The sequence below is a fragment of the Aquarana catesbeiana genome, linkage group LG07, assembly GCF_042186555.1.
Source record: "Aquarana catesbeiana isolate 2022-GZ linkage group LG07, ASM4218655v1, whole genome shotgun sequence".
Taxonomy (NCBI): Eukaryota; Metazoa; Chordata; class Amphibia; order Anura; family Ranidae; genus Aquarana; species Aquarana catesbeiana.
Genome location: NC_133330.1, coordinates 37,927,085 through 37,948,293, shown reverse-complemented (window position 1 = coordinate 37,948,293; position 21,209 = coordinate 37,927,085). Strand labels below are relative to the sequence as shown.

The window sequence follows — 21,209 nt, the reverse complement described above, 5'->3', positions numbered from 1 at the left end:
TTAATCAAGGTCCATAAAGACATAGACGAGCGAGCTTGGGGTGAAGGAACGTGACCTCAACCAGTCCTGACCTCAACCATGTAGAACACCTTTGGGATGAATTAGAGCGGAAACTGCGAGCCAGGCCTTCTCATACAACATCAGTACTTGACCTCACAAATGAGCTTCTGGAAGAATGGTCAAACATTCCCATAGACACGCTCCTAAACCTTGTGGACAGCCTTCCCAAAAGAGTTGAAGCTGTTATAGCTGCAAAGGGTGGGCCAACTCAATATTGAACCCTACGGACTAAGACTGGGATGCCATTAAAGTTTATGTGCGTGTAAAGGCAGGCGTCCCAATACTTCTCGAAATATAGTGTATGTTTTGTACTCACTGTATCTGAGCCCCTACTGTTCCATCCTTTTCAGTGAAAGCAGCATAATATCTATGCTTATTGGCCAACTTTTAGCAGCAGAAGCACCTCACTGATCATGATGTTCTCTCTCATGCCACGTACACACGGACAATTGGACAAGCTCCGTCGGCATTTCGGATGGAAAAAATTAGAGCATGTTCTCCAAGTCCGTCGGAAATGCCGACAGAAAAAGTCCAATGGGGCATACACACGGTCAGATTATCCGACCAAAAGCTCCCATTGGACTTTTTCTGTCAGAAATTCTGACCGTGTGTACGCGGCATTATTCACCAACAATACCTCTGGAAGGATGACCCACTGAAGGCTGTCGCAGCTTTAGAACATCTCATTCTGCTCCACAGAGGAGCCCAGATTCCAGGCGGGAGATGATAACACATGGGGCTTGTCATTTCTCTGTCTCCTTATTCCTTCTTTTGTTTTTCTTTTAATAAATTAAAAATCTTGAGAGCAGAAGATGAATCCAGCTGGAGAAGGGCAGATAAAACCTCAGCCCAGAGCTGGCTCAGGTGTTGTGTGATGGAGTGTGGTGGCTGATGTGTGGACAGCTCTGCGGCCCATCTGCCGTCTGTAGCTCCAGAGTCACGATCTCCCACCATCTGTCTGCTGTATGGCTCTAATGAGCCCATAGAAAAAAAAAAGAAAAATGTTCAGATTTACACTCAGTGTTGCTGAGAACGGACTAGAATTTTGTGATTATAGAAGAATGAGGTCACTTTGCTTTTCTCCGAAGAGGAAATGGTCACGGATATGACCCTTTCTTGTGCCTGTAATTCTGGTCTTGGTACTCCATCTACAATGTATGACCTGCCCCATCCAACACCAACTGCTTCCACGGATCGAACACTCATTGACAGGAATGGTAAAGCCCAGATGTTAACCCTTGTTTTTACCGCCTCCCAACTACTCCTTCTTTAGCTGCAGATGCAGCAGCCAAGGGTGTACACATGCCAAGGCTGCGCTGCTTTGCTTTGGCAGGACTTATACCCAAGGCCATCTTAATAGCATCATGGGCCCCTGGGCAAAGCAATGCTCTGGGGCCCCTACAATGGAGACAGTGCAGATAAACAGACATCAAGTAGGTAGGAGGCAGACAAGCGGAGCTTTCCCTTTTGGGTGGAGCTCCGCATTAACTACATGAACAATCATTCTGTACAGCAAAGAAAAAGCGGGAAATACTTCATACATAAAGTAACAAAGCTGTCCTGTGCATATAATATTTCTGCTAGATTGATGCCTCCCCCAGCACTCTGACCCCTCTACACCCCAGATATCCCCCCAGCACTCTGACCCCTCTACACCCCAGATATCCCCCCAGAACTCTGACCCCTCTACACCCCAGATATCCCCCCCAGCACTCTGACCCCTCTACACCCCAGATATCCCCCCAGCACTCTGACCCCTCTACACCCAAGATATCCCCCCAGCACTCTGACCCCTCTACACCCCAGATATCCCCCCAGAACTCTGACCCCTCTACACTCAAGATATCCCCCCAGCACTCTGACCCCTCTACACCCCAGATATCCCCCCAGCACTCTGACCCCTCTACACTCAAGATATCCCCCCAGCACTCTGACCCCTCTACACCCCAGATATCCCCCCAGAACTCTGACCCCTCTACACCCCAGATATCCCCCCACCACTCTGACCCCTCTACACCCCAGATATCCCCCCAGCACTCTGACCCCTCTACACCCCAGATATCCCCCCAGAACTCTGACCCCTCTACACCCCAGATATCCCCCCAGCACTCTGACCCCTCTACACCCCAGATATCCCCCCAGCACTCTGACCCCTCTACACCCAAGATATCCCCCCAGCACTCTGACCCCTCTACACCCCAGATATCCCCCCAGAACTCTGACCCCTCTACACTCAAGATATCCCCCCAGCACTCTGACCCCTCTACACCCCAGATATCCCCCCAGCACTCTGACCCCTCTACACCCCAGATATCCCCCCAGCACTCTGACCCCTCTACATCCCAGATATCTCCCCAGCACTCTGACCCCTCTACACCCCAGATATCCCCCCAGCACTCTGACCCCTCTACACCCCAGATATCCCCCCAGCACTCTGACCCCTCTACATCCCAGATATCTCCCCAGCACTCTGACCCCTCTACACCCCAGATATCCCCCCAGCACTCTGACCCCTCTACACCCCAGCCATCCCCCCAGCACTCTGACCCCTCTACACCCTAGATATCCCCCCAGCACTCTGACCCCTCTACACCACAGATATCCCCCCAGCACTCTGACCCCTCTACACCCCAGATATCCCCCCAGCACTCTGACCCCTCTACACCCAAGATATCCCCCCAGCACTCTGACCCCTCTACATCCCAGATATCCCCCCACCACTCTGACCCCTCTAATCCCCAGATATCCCCCCAGAACTCTGACCCCTCTACACCCCATATATCCCCCCAGCACTCTGACCCCTCTACACCCCAGATATCCCCCCAGCACTCTGACCCCTCTACATCCCAGATATCCCCCCAGCACTCTGACCCCTCTACACCCCAGATATCCCCCCAGCACTCTGACCCCTCTACACCCAAGATATCCCCCCAGCACTCTGACCCCTCTACATCCCAGATATCCCCCCACCACTCTGACCCCTCTAATCCCCAGATATCCCCCCAGAACTCTGACCCCTTCTACATCCCAGATATCCCCCCACCACTCTGACCCCTCTACTCCCCAGATATCCCCCCAGCACTCTGACCCCTCTACACCCCAGATATCCCCCCAGCACTCTGACCCCTCTACATCCCAGATATCTCCCCAGCACTCTGACCCCTCTACACCCCAGATATCCCCCCAGCACTCTGACCCCTCTACACCCCAGCCATCCCCCCAGCACTCAGACCCCTCTACACCCCAGATATCCCCCCAGCACTTTGACCCCTCTACACCCCAGATATCCCTCCAGAACTCTGACCCCTCTACACCCCAGATATCCCCCAGCACTCTGACCCCTCTACACCCCAGATATTCCCTCAGCACTCTAACCCCTCTACACCTCAGATATCCCTCCAGCACTCTGACCCCTCTACACCCCAGATATCCCCTCAGCATGCTGACCCCTCTACACCCCAGATATCCCCTCAGCACTCTGACCCCTCTACACCCCAGATATCCCCTCAGCACTCTGACCCCTTTACACCACAGATATCCCCCCAGCACTCTGACCCCTCTACACCCTAGATATCCCCTCAGCACTCTGACCCCTCTACACCCCAGATATCCCCTCAGCACTCTAACCCCTCTACACCTCAGATATCTCCCCAGCACTCTGACCCCTCTACACCCCAGATATTCCCCCAGAACTCTGACCCCTCTACACCTCAGATATCCCCCCAGCACTCTGACCCCTCTACACCCCAGATATCCCCTCAGCACTCTGACCCCTCTACACCACAGATATCCCCCCAGCACTCTGACCCCTCTACACCCCAGATATCCCCCCAGCACTCTGACCCCTCTACACCCCAGATATCCCCCAGCACTCTGACCCCTCTACACCCTAGATATCCCCCCAGCACTCTGACCCCTCTACACCCCAGATATCCCCCCAGCACTCTGGCCCCTCTACACCCCAGATATCCCCCCAGCACTCTGACCCCTCTACACCCCAGATATCCCCCCCAGCACTCTGACCCCTCTACACCCCAGATATCCCCCCCAGCACTCTGACCCCTCTACACCCCAGATATCCCCTCAGCACTCTGACCCCTTTACACCACAGATATCCCCCCAGCACTCTGACCCCTCTACACCCCAGATATCCCCTCAGCACTCTAACCCCTCTACACCTCAGATATCTCCCCAGCACTCTGACCCCTCTACACCCCAGATATTCCCCCAGAACTCTGACCCCTCTACACCTCAGATATCCCCCAGCACTCTGACCCCTCTACACCCCAGATATCCCCCTCAGCACTCTGACCCCTCTACACCACAGATATCCCCCCAGCACTCTGACCCCTCTACACCCCAGATATCCCCCCAGCACTCTGATCCCTCTACACCCCAGATATCCCCCAGCACTCTGACCCCTCTACACCCTAGATATCCCCCCAGCACTCTGACCCCTCTACACCCCAGATATCCCCCCAGCACTCTGGCCCCTCTACACCCCAGATATCCCCCCAGCACTCTGACCCCTCTACACCCCAGATATCCCCCCCAGCACTCTGACCCCTCTACACCCCAGATATCCCCCCCAGCACTCTGACCCCTCTACACTCCAGATATCCCCCCCAGCACTCTGACCCCTCTACACCCCAGATATCCCCTCAGCACTCTGACCCCTCTACACCCTAGATATCCCCCAGCACTGTAACCATATTCCATAAGATACCCCTTGTATTGTGACCCCACTACATCCCTAATACCCCCTACACTGTGGCCTCTCTACATCCCTGATACCTCTAGCACTATAGCCACCCAAGCTACCCCAAGCATTACTACCCCCTATACACCCCAGATCCCCCCTCAGCATTGTTTCCCCCCATACATCCTTGATATCCCCCAGCACCATTATTCCATCCATGTAGTACCCCCTTTTCCAGTGAAGATACAGTGCATGTAAACTTTTGGCTATGTGCCCACCTTCAGCACTGCCCTTACCTATACCAATCAACCAGGCAGAAGGAGGGGCGGAGGAGGGAGCATCCCTCCGGGCATTCCAAGCCTTTCGGTGCGAACAATGCTGGACAGCTGGGCTCACCATGACACTAGAGCTGCACAATTAATCGTCAAGAATTGTTATCGCAATCTTGACTAAAGTGTTTCCCGATTCTTTCTATGCAAAGAATTCTCTCTGCTCTACTGAAGCCACAGCCCTCAAAAGAAAGGAAGAGAAAAACTGGGCAGTCTGCCAGGAATCAAAACATTCTTTATGAGTTGAACTAAGGCCCCTTTCACAGGGCGGGGAGGGCGGCGTCGGCGGTAAAACGCCGCTATTGTTAGTGGCGCTTTACCGTCGAGAAAGGGTTAAAAACCACCGCAAAGCACCTCTGCGGAGGCGCTTTGCCGGCGGTATTGCCGCGGTGTCCCATTTATTTCAATGGGCAGGAGCGGTATGCACACCGCTCCTTCCCCGCTCCAAAGATGCTGCTAGCAGGACTTTTTTTACCATCCTGCCAGCGCACCGCTCCAATGTGAAAGCCCTCGGGGCTTTCACATTGGAGACACAGCAGCGGCACTTTCAGGTCGGTTTGCAGGTGCTATTTTTAGCACAATAGCGCCTGCAAACTGCCCCAGTGTGAAAGGGGTGAAAGTTTAAACATTGTAACAATTTGTCAATGGAATAGACTGTGTGTAAGTGAAAAAAGTTTAACCACTTAAATACTAAACCTTTTTCTGACATTTGTTGGTTTCAAGTTAAAATCATTACTTAGAACCCCCAAACATTATATATCTATATTTTTTTAATAGATACTCTAGAGAATAAAATGGTGGTTGTTGCAATATTTTATGTCACACTGTATTTGCACAGCGGTCTGTCAAATGCAATTTTTTTTGAAAAAATGACTTTAATGAATTAAAAAATAAAAAACAAAACTAACCTGTAAAGTTAGCCTATTTTTTTTTTTTTTGTAAAATGTGAAAGATTTTAAGTCGCGAGAATCGTGAGAGAATTATGATCTTTTTATTCTAAGCAAAAAAATCGTGATTCTCATTTTGGCCAGAATCGTGCAGCTCTACATGACACCATCCACAATGCTACTTCCACAGGTGGGCTCTCAGTGCTGCCGACTCCTTCGAGTCCTGAGCATTTAGGCTGCATGGGGCGGGGTCAGAGCATCACTGGCGCTCCGGCCCCACCCCTCCCTACTGGCTGTGAAATAATAGGTATCGTTCTACACAGCACGGCGCACCGCTGCCAGCCTGCCTCCCCTCTGTATCCATCACTCTCAGTGCCATCATGGGGCCCCCAATTTTGGGGCAGCATGTTCTCAAGGACCAGCTGCTTTGGGGAAAGTGCAGGGGCCCCCGATGCAGCCGGGGCCCCTGGGCAGTGCCCAGGTGTGCCCTCTCATTAAGACAGCCCTGATTATACCCCCTGTTGCTTGCACCCATCGAGCAAGACCCATTCAAAGGAAATTGCACGCAGTTGTGGCGTGCTAGTGTGGGGTTCAAGTGGTTGTAGAGTGAAGGTGATACAATGCCTCCTTACTGAGTGTCAAATGCTCTCTGAAGAGCAATCCGAAAGCAGATCACTCTTCAGAGATCAAAGCATGTGTGAAAGAGCTCTAAAGCTGATCGGTCACTTATAGTCCCACAGGCATACAAGGCTGAACTGTTACCTGTAGTTGTGCTAGTACCTGTAATCCCACTGAATGAATGTCAGTTTCTATCTGACTGCTGCACAATGCCACACCTCACCTGATAAGTCATGTAAACTGCTGTGCCGCCATTCTTTTCCTGGCCTGGCACACCCTTTCTCTAAGCAGTTCTCACTAGAGATGTACACGACAGAAAAAAATGGGTTTCGTTTCAGATTCAATCGTTAACTAAATCATTTTGTTTTGTCCTATTTTTTACGTTAGAATGATTTGTTTTCAGGATTCATTTTGTATATCAAGATTCGTTTCGTATCAGGGCCCGGACAAGGGATGGGCAGGAGGGGCAGCTGCCCTGGGTGCAGTGAAGCTAGGGGGCAAAGAATGGAGGCAAGGAGGTACACCTATTCTACAGCATGTATTAACAGTGGGGGAAGGAGACGCAATTCTGCATCCTTGCCCTGGGCACTGGACAACCCTGTCCTGGTACCCGAGTCGCATGTATCCGAAATTAAGGCTCGGTTCACATTAATGCGTTTTTTCATGCTTTTTGCAGAAACACAGGACAATTTTTTTAGCATGGGTTCCTATGGAAGACGTTCATATCAATGCATTTTTGTGCCTCTGCATTTTTGAAAAGGATCAGGGACTTTTTTAAATGCAAAACGCTGTTTTTTTTTGCTTTTTTGGACTTTCTATTCTATTTTATTCTCTTTGGAAATTGGGGTGCCTGCTGGGAGAGCCTATATATTCGGGTGAGGTCAGGTGATCTGTGTTCTGTGCCACCTGGATTGCCGTCTGGGTGGATGTGTGTCGTGTTGCCCCGGGCTGCTAAGCCGGAGATTGGGCCTATCCCGGGGGCATCTGGCTGCCCGGCTGTGTGAGGGCCTATCGAGAAGTAAGAGGGCAGCTCAGGGTTGGGACTGTGACTTTAAGTCCAACCAAAAGTGACGGTTCTGCTGGCCGGAGAACCTGTCATGGTCGGAGGTAGAAGGGAAGCTGTCGCCACTTTGGGACCAACCACCTTTACCAGGGACCACAGTGAGTAACTGAAGCAAGTAGTAGTACCGGAGCAACATTCTCACCGAAAGGGCATGGTGGAGAATCGAGAAACTTCAGGCGGTGATCAAGTCAGGGACCCAACCAGCGGAGGTGAAGCTTGCAGAGCAGCCTTGTGTGTCAAGCCAGGGACCGAGCTGGTCAGTAGGGGTGAAGCTTGAAAGGTATCTGGAGTGCCAAGCTAGGGACCCAGCAGGGAAGCGTGGGTGACGCTTGAGGGAGATACCACCGCAAAAGCCTTGAGAAGCTCACGGGATTCAGAGTCAGTGAATCAGAGAGTCCAGTGAGAGACCGGGAGCTCAAGGGGCTGAAGAGCTACAAGTGGACATTGTAGTGAAGCTGAGAGAACTGTTGAACGTTAGGTTTAGGTTAGAGATTTTGCTACATAATAAATAATAAGAAAATAATAAAAAAAATGACTGACCCCAAAATAATAAAAAAAAAAACAACTGACACCGTCCACTGTCCTACCTACACCAATCTTTGCTCTACTGACACCGTTCACTGCTCTGCTGATATACACACCTGTGTGTTTGTGCTCTGGGGTGCACATCCTAATGCATAGCTCCCAACTGTCCCTGATTTGGAGTGACTGGCTCTGATTTGGAGCAATGTCCCTCTGTCCCTTTTTCGCCCTCAATTGTCCCTCATTTGGTCTGATCCATATAGTTGTATATAAAATGCTAAACCTTTCATCCAAATTCTAAATTGCTGCATTTGTAAATTTTAAAAGCCAATATAAAGGAATAGTAGTGGTAAAAAAATGCCCTTGTGGATTTAATTAACCTTTTTTTTTTTTGGTTAATTCTCCTTTAAGGGTGTGTGGCAGGGGGCGTGTCCTATGCCTACATGCGTATGTGCGTTTGTAGGTGTCCCTCATTCTCATCTCAAAATGTTGGGAGGTATGCCTAATGTAATAGACTGTGCACACTGATGGTGTTTTGTATAATCTTTGTGGGCTGCCACCATTCCGGACCTACGTGCCCGTGTACTACTGCGTGTGAGCTCTCTGTGTTCCCAGTTCTCCAGTGCTGAAGGGATCCCCATGCCTATCTCCCTTTGTTCTTAGCATCAGGGGTGGCCCGTTCATTAGGGGCGCCGCCCCCTCTCTCCAGGCCACCCCCCTATATGCAATGGACAGATTGATGCATAGCATGAATTTATCCATGGCCACCCCCTATTTATGCGTCCGGCCCCATTTAGGGCACCGAGCACATGAATTATTACAGAGGCCAGGTTTTTTTTAAGCTCCTGATCAGAGCCAGAGGCTCTAATAGACTTCAAAATAGGGTGGGCTCGGGACGCAGACCACCTAGTAAACACTTACATATAATAAAACACTCAGCAGCGAGTGTAGAGGACCGTGGGGTCCCGCAGGCAAATTCACAAAAAGTTCCCAGCTTCCAGTCTGAGCCGCGACCGGAAGTGACGTCACCTGGCTCCTCCCTTATATTAATCTGAATGTCATTTTTTTACTTTATATGTATATCACTATGACAATTGATTTAGAATTTAAGATTCAAATTTAGCGCCACACTATTAATTTTATTGATTAAAACACATTATCAATCCTTTTTTTTAATAAGTGATCACATTGCATAAGAGCTGGGGGAAGAGAAGCAACGGCACACTGAGCTTCCCAGTGAATGGCTGTGCAGGGGAGGCATGTCAGCACAAGTCTGATCATTGGAGGAGAGCACAGCCTACGTAGCTAGAGAACTGACCACTCTGTGCTCTCCTGCTTAGTGTGGTCATTTTTTAAAAGGAAAGCAGAGGGACTGGCAGGAACACCAGGGATCCACATAAAGGAAGCAGTACAAAGAGAACAGGAGACTTTCTCATACAAGTACATGGTACAGCGGGCACATATCAGGTATATGAAGTGTTGAAGTGTTCACTTTAAGTGAGACCTTTTTCTTGCTCCTCCATCTGTATTTTCTGTACAATCAAAAAATTGTCCATTCTCTGGACAAGCACTCTGGAGTAGTGATTGATTGGCTTTATGATCAAGCTTCCCTCCATTTGATCTGCCAATTTGCCCCCCTCTTCCTTGTAGTAGTAGTAGTAAGTAGTTATGCCGATTCTTGGCTCATAGACTTTGAAAGTACATATTAAAAGATGTAGGAAGTACTTTATCTCTGCTAAAGGAAGCTGCAATTTTCTCTAGCAGTGAACTAAATATTAAGTTAATTATGGATTGAATTCAGCAAACAAATATTTGCATACAGAAGGAAAAAATGAGAAAAAAATTTGCAAGATGAAATACTTTTGTGGCATGTGGGGAAATGTGTTGATACAAACAGATTAGAATCTGTAACCCGAGTGCAAACAAAATGTATCTTTCTGCTTTGGAGACTTCAGAAGGAAAAAAAGTGGCAATAATAATTTAACTTTATTGTAGATATATTAATTTCACTGTTTGTTACACACGTTGGAAAAAATAAATATCAAGATAAAATTGACTATTCTGCTCGGAGTTTGTATGGTCTTTGTTTTTGGTTTATTATTTTTTTATTTTTTGTATACATTTTTTTTCTGTATATGCAGTAGAGCATGCTTGTTATACAAACTGTGGAACCTAAGGGGTTAATCCTCTACATTGTGTAAAAAGGCTGTTTGATCCTGTCTTCTCTGATCATCTCCTTCTTCCACTGACTCCAAAACATCTCCGGACAAGACAGAGTTATTGGAGTCAGGCTGCACATGCTCAGTTTGATGTGTATTTCTAGAGAGATGTCTTTTCTTGGGAAAGTGCACATGATCAGCACAGGGCCAATCAGCATTCTCTACAGTACACCAGTGTTTCTCAACTCCAGTCCTCAAGGTGCCCCAACAGGTCATGTTTTTAGGATTTCCCTCAGATTTAATGGCTGTGGTAATTACTAAGGCAGTGAAACTGATCAAATCACCTGTGCAAAATAATGGAGAGCCTGAAAACATGACCTGTTGGAGTGCCTTGAGGACTAGAGTTGAGAAACACTGGTCTAGACAGAGGGTCAGCGGTCCTGCATTCTCATAGGGCAATCGTGGGAGGATGAAAACTCCTCCTACAAGCTTTAACCAGACAGTCATAGAAGTCACAAGACTGCTATATACTGCTGAGAAAAGTTATTTAGCGGTTTATATTTACTGAAATAATTGCATTTCCATGTTCTATGTACTGTGGGAGAACTTTTTCTTGCTCCTCCATCTGCATTTTCTGTACAATTAAAAAATTGTCCACTCTCTGGATAAGCCCTCTGAAGTAGTAATTGATTGGCTTTATGATCAAGTGTCCCTCCATTTGTTCTGCCAATTTTCCCCCCTCTTCCTTGTAGTAGTAGTAAGTAGTTATGCCGATTTTGGCATTCTTGGCTCGTAGACTTTGAAAGTACATAATAAAAGATGTAGGAAGTACTTTATCTCTGCTAAAGGAAGAGGTAATTTTCTCTAGCAGTGAACTGAATATTAAGTTAATTATGGATTGAATTCAACAAACAAATATTTGCATACAGAAGGAAAAAATGAGAAAAAATGTCACAAGATGAAATACTTTCGCGACATGTGGGGAAATGTGTTGATACAAACAGATTAGAATCTGTAATCCGAATGCAAACAAAATGAATCTTTCTGCTTTAGAGACTTCAGAAGGAAAAAAGTGGCAATAATAATTTGACTTTATTGTACATATATTAATTTCACTGTTTATGTTACACGTGTTGAAAAAAAAAAAAAAAAATCAAGATAAAATGTACTCTTCTGCTTGGGGTTTGTATAGTCTTTGTTTTTGGTTTATTATTGTATAGGTTTTGAATTGATTTATTTAATAGGGAACCAGAAGTTGTAGACACCATTATATTGCACGTGAGTGCCTGGCATACCTGAAGCCCCCCCCCCCCCCCCTCCCCTCCCATCACAATGCATACCTGAAAACTCAGCAACTTAGCAGTGTGGAAGTTAGGTCAGCTCTTAGTATGATGATGTCATTTTACAAGTGGGCTTTAAATGTTTCTTTCACAGTGGACTGTAAGGTTCAGAAGATGGTATTCTTCTCAAATCTATACAACAAGATATACAAGAAAATGAAAGAAAAACAAAACTGTCTTTGAAGAAACTCACTTGTTTCTGAAAACAAAAGAATAATTGACATCAATCCACAGTGAAAAAAATCACAGCAAAATGATCCTCATTCCAGCCATCAAGCCTCACCCCTGCTTTCCTTAACCACGCCCCTGCATAAATAAGCCCCTCCCATTTTACACCCTGCTGGGGAATTTACTGCAGGTGTCCACATGAAATTTACAGTGCAAAAGATCCTTATGAAAAATAGTGCAAAGAACTTTACTGCACAGTTACAAAGCCCACAATAAAATTAACTCCACAATACCCCCTCCTTTTAGTAGATAGTTTAGTACATGTCCTCTGTAGAATATAAAACATATGTGACACTCATCCTATGGATATATTTTATAAGGCAGAGCAAAGTACATTGTTGCCTTACTGAACAATCCCAAACAATGCAAAAATTTTAGTTTGCTCCAAGTCATTTAAAGGAGAAAAAATAGTTACCTGGTGAAACCCTTCACCTTTATTTAATCTTATGTACGATCACAGGCAGGATTCAGTAGGCTCTCACAGCTTCTTGTTACATTGACTTTGTGTTGGGTATCCCTCCTCTTGTGCTCCAGAATGTAGCAGGGATCCTCCTATTTCGTCAAGGTAAGATTACCCAATCTGTACATTCACATGGCTCATCCAATGGTGTTCCCACCCAATTACCAGCAAAAAGACAGTTTACAAGTAAAAACTCAAGCTGAAACTTCTTCTAGTGGGGGAATGGGTTAGAATTGTTTTGTTATGTGGGATCTTCCCTCTTGGTCCTGGTGACCAGGGCCACCATAAGAAATCATGGGGCCTCATACAGCCTAAATGACAGGCCCCACGCCCGCTCTTATTCCTCACGGATTAGCAGTGAGGTAGCACAGAAAGAAGACTGTGGCAAGCAGCCACCTTAAGTGACATCCCATATCCCTCGGGTTGCCTTCCTAAAAGGTCACTGATTGGGCAGCTTCAAACTGCGAGCTGTACTGTCTCATACTGCAAGGACACCGCAATGGTGGTCCTGGCAACCACCTGTGGAGCGGGCATGTCTCTGTCTGGGCCACTTCACTTTCTAAATGGCTGGCATGCAACTTGTGTGAGCTCAGACCAGGTACTCTTTCTCTGTGGCCAGTGATGTAGAAGACAGTGATGGTACCAGGAACTACTGGGGGGTGGGCACCAATGGGGCCTGGGCCTGGGACGAGAGGACTGCTTGTATCACCACCTACAGAAGTCAAAGAAACTAAGGTATAATTCAGGTTTCTCCAAACTTTTCAAAGGGTCAGTTTACTGTCCTTCAGGCTTTAGGGGGCCTGGGCTGTGGTCAGTGGCAGTAGAAAATATCCCAGTGTCAATAGGGGAAAACAATGCCCCATCATTGATTTTTGGGAGGAAAAGTGCCCAATTATTGTGTCAGTGGGAGGACTGGAACCCCATTATTGGTGTCAGTGGGAGGAATGGAGCTTATCATTGGTGTCAGTGGGAGATATAGTGATTGGTGTCAGTAGCAAGAATAGTGCCCCATCATTGGTGTTTGTAGAAGAAATGGTGCCCTATCATTGGTGTCATTGGGAGGAATAGTGCCTCGTCATTGGTGTCTGTGGGAGGAATAGTGCCCCATCATTGGTATCAGTAGGAGGAATAGTGCCCCATCATTGGTGTCAATAGGAGGAATGGTGCCCTATCATTGGTGTCAATGGGAGGAATAGTGCCCCACCATTGGTGTCAGTGGATAGAATAGTTCCCCAAGGGCTTAATAAAGGCAAGTAATGGGCCATATTCACCATGTGGGCCACAGTTTGGAGACCGCTGGTATAATTTAATATTATAGAACTGATCTGGTGATATTTATGGGATTTTGGCTAACATTGAGGAAATATCCACTCATTTCTTATTCTGTCACAGATACAGGAAATGCTGGACATTCTCCCCAATGGGGAAATAGAGAGTAATAAAAACCTAGCAGAAGTTCTAACCCTTACCCTGCTATCCAAAAAACAAAACAAAAAACATTGCGCAAGCTACAGCTTTGTGTGGATGAGATGTCAAAGCCTTGGCCAATAGGTTGTGTCTCTTGTATACATTTTATGGATATTTAGAAATCCCGTCCTGATTCTTTCCAAAATCTAGCAGTAATTTGTACAGTAATAATTTTATGGTATGCTACGGCAGCCATGATGCATCGTTCAGCAGCTATGCAAAGGGGCGTTTGGGGCATATTATTTTAAATATTGGCCATCTGACTGTCAAAGCTCAATGGGACTGGTTCAGCTGCAATGGTTAAATGGCTGCAGAGCCATGTTTGGGACTGTGTCCACAGGCTTTGGGCTTTTATTTTTGGCATCAGTTTGAGATTATTCAGAATTCATTGATAGGTGCATCTGGCCTTCAGTTGACCTTCTTCTTACCTACATTTGGCTTGCTTCAAGTGGGTTTTAAATTTTCATAGACTTGTATAGGAATGCAAACTCTGTTGAAGTACACAAAAGCCCATCAACACAGACCATTACAATGCCAGTCACAGCAAATAGGCTAACACAAACCAAGTCAAAAGCTTGTAATCAGTTTTGGAATTAATAAAAGGAACATGTCTATGTCTTGCCCATGACAACCAGCCAGATTCCGACTGTATTTAATCCAGTTTAAAGGAAAAGAGGAATTTGGTTGGTTGGTGGCACAGATCTTTTTTTTTTTTCTTTTTTTCTGACACTTCTCTGAAGTGTATTGTCTTTTTTTAATAAAGTTACTTGTTTATTTTCTTGTCGTGATCCTTTTCCTTGAGGCTACATTTACACTATTGTGATCCATTGTGGTGCGCTAATGTGCACTATGGCATCTGCATTAGGGTGCATTATGTTAGGTTCATTATGAAGTGGCTGCCAATGGTCCAAAAAATGTACATACAATGCATAGTGTCTCTACAATAAATAACCTTCCTGCTTGAAAATGTATTTTTTACCCTAAAGGTCCACATACAGTGGAACCTTGCATTACAAGTATAATCCGTTCCAGGAGAATGCTTGTAATCCAAAGCACTCACATATCAAAGCGAGTTTCCCCATAGAAGTAAATGGAAACGAAGATAATTCGTTCCGCATTGACTTCTATTACATGCAATACCACATGTGGCCAGAGGTGGGGGGGTGCCAGAGAGCCTCGGAAATACTTGGGGACAAGCTCAGCTGAACTCGGAAAGCCTCGGAAACACTCGGGAACGGAGTAAGCTAATACTATGCCTTACATCAGTGTTTACATAAATACATATTTCATTCATAAGTGGTCCATATAGTGAACTTGGTGTTGAGTTATTCATTTTAAAGTCATCATAGAGGACAAGGGGGCACTTTTTATATATAAAGGAAGAGATTTAATCTCCAAATACGGAAAGGTTTCTTCACAGTAAGAGCTGAAAAAATGTGGAATAGACTCCCTCCAGAGGTGGTTCTGGCCAGCTCAGTAGATTGTTTAAAAAAAGGCCTGGATTCTTTCCTAAATGTATAGAATATAACTGGGTACTACTATTTATATTATTTATAGGTAAAGTTGATCCAGGGAATATCTGATTGCCTCCCGGGGGAACCGGAAGGAATGTATTCCCCCCGCTAGAGCAAATTGGATCATGCTTTGCTGGGGTTTTTTTTTACCTTCCTCTGGATCAACTATAAGATTGTGTATATGGGATTGTATGTTTTTTGTTTTGTTTTTTCCCATTTATTGGTTGAACTAGATGAACTAACTACCGTGTGAACCCTGAAAATAAGCCCGGGTCTTATATTAATTTTGGCCATCAAAAACACAGTAGGGCTTATTTTCAGGGTAGGGCTTGCCATTTAATGTGCTGTCTTCTCTCCCCCTCTCCCTCTCTGCCTGTCAGGAATCCCCAGTGTGAATAATAGTAAAAGTGGTTGTAAAATGCTAGAATCCTCTCTATTACTGTAGTATATAATGTAAAAGGTGTATGTTTCTGTAATCTAATTGAGTCAAATACCTTCTTATAGCAACACTCGGCACTTCCGTGACTTGCCTGAGCTGTCTTCCCCTCTCCGAGCACTGCACAAGGAGGGGCCAAGATCCCCTGCTGACAGCCAGGAGAATAGAAGGGGATAGCAGTGGGAGATCAGCTGAGCGGAGCTTCCATGGCCCGCTCCGAGCACTGCAAAGGGAGGGGGGTCCAAGATCCCCGGCTGAAACCTAGGAGAAAAGAAGGGGAGAGCAGCGGGAGATCAGCTGAGCGCCGAGCGGAGCTATAATAAGGTACTTGACTCAATTAGATTACAGAAACACCTTTTACATTAGAGGATACATAAAGAGGATTTTAGCAGTTTACAACCACTTTAAACTAGGGCTTACTTTTGGGGTAGGGCTTATATTGCAGCCCTCCCCGAATATCACAGTAGGTCTTATTTTCAGGGTAGGTCTTATTTTCAGGTAAACACAGTATGTAACACAGTATGTAACAGTGTGAAAAGGCCCAAAAAGGTTTTTTTCACCAGTGGTGGACCTCTGAGGTCTTTAGCTATGTTTTTAACCGGGAAATGAACAAAAATAATCAAAGTTGTACTGTAGCTGTTAGCACCCATGTTATCAGCTGAGACTGGCTGTCTCATTTGGCAGGCAGTGGTGAAAGCCAGTCACAAACCAGAGAAGCGTTCTGAGAACTGGAATGAAAATGGTTAACATGGGACCATTCAAAAAAATTTCAGATGGATGAAGCTTAGGGATGTTTGCCAAAGCAGAGTCTTTCAGTTTCTCTCATTGAGCTGCTTAGACAAAATTTGTTTGGACAAAAAAAGTATTTTTTTGTCTTTATTTAGAGGGTGTTAATTTAAGGAAGTTGGGTTTATGATATTTATGATTGGGTTTATGACCAGACTTCCATTTATTTAATTTACTATTCTTTGTGTTTTTCAATTTTTGTGTGTATTTAATTACTATTTCTGTACTGCTGGTTTATTTATTTATTTTATTTCACTCTTCCACCATGTTTTATTTTTTTGTGAACAAAAGTAAAACAAAAGGCTAATGAAGGACTGTTTTTGACACTAGATCAGATCCAAGAATAATTGAAAAAAGCTTATGTAACCAGGACTGCTGTTAGATATCCCCCTAAAAACCACCAAAAAACCACCTTAATTGCACTTTTCTTCTTGACTTCAATGTATTTCACCAAATTCTCTGGGAAATTAACATTTTCATTTTTGTTTTTCCCTAGTTAGGGGATTTTAAAAAAACAGAGGAGAAAAAAGCAAGGTGTGAAATGTTTTTTTTTTTTTCTCTTCAACTGCCATAGTAGGCTCAAGCCACAATTCTGAAACATCAGGATAAGGATCCTCACATGACTAGACATAACAAGCCCAGTTGTTCTTCTTCCAGTTTACACGTCTTTTGTTTGCTGTTCATCTTTCTTGTTTTTGGAGAAATAAAATTCCGGGAAGGTTTCTTAGGACTGGTGGAAGAATACATACCAACCAACACGTCCTGAAGTCTTCTTGGACTTTTTTTTATTAGGCAAGAAAAGCAATCAATTTGAAAAGTAGAAGCCACTTTCCTCCAAGACTCCCGTACATCTTAGAAGCCATTAATAAATACATCATGACATTTGTACATTTGGTATACTCCCCACAAGGTTATCCCAAAAACTTCAATAAAGTTTGCTCACTCTGGTTGGAACCTTTTCAAATTTTCCTATTATTTTGTAAACTGGGCTTTCTGAATGGGAATGTGAGGGCATGGGAAACCATTTCTTCTTCATTAATTAGAGCATTTTATTATGGTCTGTTAAAGTAGAACTCCAGGCAAAAGTTAAAGTTTCAGGATCTTAAAGTAGATTTATACTCAGCACTGTTCCAATGGACCAATGTGAGCTGACTCTGACTTCTATCTGGTTTCTTCCATGTTTGGAATCTTTATATATATATATATATATATATATATATATATATATATATATATATATATATATATAATATACAGTGGGGACGGAAAGTATTCAGACCCCCTTACATTTTTCACTCTTTGTTATATTGCAGCCATTTGCTAAAATCATTTAAGTTCATTTTTTTCCTCATTAATGTACACACAGCACCCCATATTGACAGAAAAACACAGAATTGTGGATTTTTGAAGATTTATTAAAAAAGAAAAACTGAAATATCACATGGTCCAAAGTATTCAGACCCTTTGCTGTGACCCTTTGCTGTGCATATTTAACTCAGGTTCTGTCCATTTCTTCTGATCATCCTTGAGATGGTTCTACACCTTCATTTAAGTCCAGCTGTGTTTGATTATACTGATTGGACTTGATTAGGAAAGCCATACAGCTGTCTATATAAGACCTTACAGCTCACAGTGCATGTCAGAGCAAATGAGAATCATGAGGTCAAAGGAACTGCCTGAAGAGCTCAGAGACAGAATTGTGGCATGGCACAGATCTGGCCAAGGTTACAAAAAGAAAGTCTGTTGCACTTAAGGTTCCTAAGAGCACAGTGGCCTCCATAATCCTTAAATGGAGGACGTTTGGGATGACCAGAACCCTTCCTAGAGCTGGCCGTCCGGCCAAACTGAGCTATCGGGGGAGAAAAGCCTTGGTGAGAGAGGTAAAGAAGAACCCAAAGATCACTGTGGCTGAGCTCCAGAGATGCAGTCGGGAGATGGGAGAAAGTTGTAGAAAGTCAACCATCACTGCAGCCCTCCACCAGTCGGGGCTTTATGGCAGAGTGGCCTGATGGAAGCCTCTCCTCAGTGCAAAACACATGAAAGCCCGCATGGAGTTTGCTAAAAAACACCTGAAGGACTCCAAGATGGTGAGAAATAAGATTCTTTGGTCTGATGAGACCTAGATAGAACTTTTTGGCCTTAATTCTAAGCGGTATGTGTGGAGAAAACCAGGCACTGCTCATCACCTGTACAAATACAGTCCCAACAGTGAAGCATGGTGGTGGCAGCTTTATGCTGTGGGGGTGTTTTTCAGCAGGACAACTGGTTGCAATCGAGGGAAAGATGAATGCTGCCAAGTACAGGAATATCCTGGATGAAAACCTTCTCCAGAGTGCTCAGGACCTCAGACTGGGCGGAAGGTTTACCTTCCAACAAGACAATGACCCTAAGCACACAGCTAAAATAATGAAGGAGTGGCTTCACAACAACTCTGTGACTGTTCTTGAATGGCCCAGCCAGAGCCCTGACTTAAACCTAATTGAGCACCTCTGGGGAGACCTAAAAATGGCTGTCCACCAACGTTTACCATCCAACCTGACAGAACTGGAGAGGATCTGCAAGGAGGAATGGCAGAGGATCCCCAAATCCAGGTGTGAAAAACTTGTTGCATCTTTCCCAAAAAGACTCATGGCTGTATTAGATCAACAGGGTGCTTCTACTAAATACTGAGCAAGGGGTCTGAATACTTAGGACCATGTGATATTTCAGTTTTTCTTTTTTAATAAATCTGCAAAAATGTCAACAATTCTGTGTTTTTCTGTCACAACGGGGTGCTGTGTGTACATTAATGAGGGAAAAAAATGTACTTAAATGATTTTAGCAAATGGCTGCAATATAACAAAGAGTGAAAAATTTAAGGGGGTCTGAATACTTTCCGTCCCCACTGTATATATATATATACCATTCGTACAGTACTATGCAAATGTTTTAGGCATTGCATGCAATTAATGAAATAAATGTAAATGAACAAAAGAGAAATCCAAATCAATCAAATCAATATTTGGTGTGACCACCCTTTGCCTTCAAAACAGCATCAGTTATTCTAGGTACACTTGCACACAGCTTTTGAAGGAACTCATCAGGTAGGTTGTTCCAAACATCTTGGAGAACTAAGCATAGATCTGCTATCAAAAATAGAAGCAATAATATTTTTTTTTATCAATTAACAAAATGGAAAGTAAATGAACAGAAGAGAAATCCAGATCAAAACAATATTTGGTGTGACCACCCTTTGTCTTCAAAACAGCATCAATTCTTCACTTCTTCTAGGTACACTTGCACACATTTTTTAAAGGAACTCGGCAGGTAAGTTGTTCCAAACATCTCTGAGAACTAAGCACAGATCTACGGTGGAGGTAGGTTGCCTCAGATCCTTCTGTCTCTTCATATAATCCCAGAGAGACTCCATGATGTTGAGACCAGGGCTCTCTTTACACTGAAGATAGTTCTTAATGACATTGGCTGTATGTTTGGGGTTGTTGTCCTGTTGAAGGACATATTTGGGGCCAATCACATGCCTCTCTGATTGTACAGCATGATGGATAAGTATCTGCCTGTATTTCTCAGCATTGAGGACACCATTGACCCTCACCAAATCCCCAACCCCACTTGCAGAAATGCAGCCCCCAACTTGCAAGGAACCTCCACCATGCTTCACTGTTGCCTGCAGACACTTATTATTGTACTGATCTCAATTCCTTCCCCAACAAACTGCCTCCTGCTACAGCCAAATATTTCCCATTTTCACTCATCAGTCCCGAGCGCCTGTGGCCATTTTTTCTGCACCCCAGTTCCTATGTTTTTGTGCATAGTTGAGTCATTTAGCCTTGTTTCCTTGGAGGTATGGCTTTTTGGCCACAATTCTTTCATGAAGACTTCTGGCCAGACTTCTCCAGACAGTAGATGGGTGTACCTGTGTCCCACTGGTTTCCGCTGATGACACTGCTGGACATCTTCCAATGTAAAAGGGAAGTAAGTACTATGTGTCTTTCATCTGCTGCATTAGGTTTCTGTGGTTGACCACTGCGCCTACTGTCCTCAACTTTGCCCAAACAATGGTGTCCTCAATGCTGAGAAATACAGGCAAATACATTTCCATCATGCCATACCATCAGTGTGTGATTGGTACCCAAATGTATTCTGCAGCAGGACAACAACCCTAAACATACAGCCAATGTCATTAAGAACTATCTTCAGAGTAAAGAAGATCAAGGAGTCCTGAAAGTGATAGTTTGTCCCCCACAGAGCCCTGATTTCAACATCATCATGGAGTCTGTCTGGGATTATATGAAGAGACAGAAGGATCTGAGGCAGCCTACATCCACAAAAGATCTATGATAAGTTCTCCAAGATGTTTGGACCAACCTATCTGCCGAGTTCCTTCAAAAACTGTGTGCATGTGTACCTAGAAGAATTGATGCTGTTTTGACGGCAAAGGGTGGTCAGACCAAATATTGATTTGATTTGCATCTCTCTTCTGTTCATTTACTTTCCATTTTGTTAATTGATAAAAATAAACTATTAACACTTCTATTTCTCAAAGCATTCTTCATTTACAGCATTTTTTTTTCACACCTGCCTAAAACTTTTGCACAGTACTGCATATTATATAAAAATATAAATGTTTAAAGATGTATTAAC

At 44.8% G+C, this 21,209-nt stretch overlaps 1 protein-coding gene across 2 annotated transcripts in view; it reads right to left on the bottom strand.

The window, feature by feature from the left end:
• Nucleotides 1-18,188: 18,188 nt before the first annotated feature.
• The window catches only part of LHFPL4 (LHFPL tetraspan subfamily member 4), a 168,213-nt gene continuing 165,192 nt past the window's right edge, over nt 18,189-21,209 (bottom strand). For both annotated transcript variants that reach the window (XM_073591999.1, XM_073592000.1), the window contains one exon: nt 18,189-21,209. This exon is cut by the window's right edge and continues 1,707 nt beyond it. The gene's annotated coding sequence lies outside the window, so the exon portion shown is untranslated.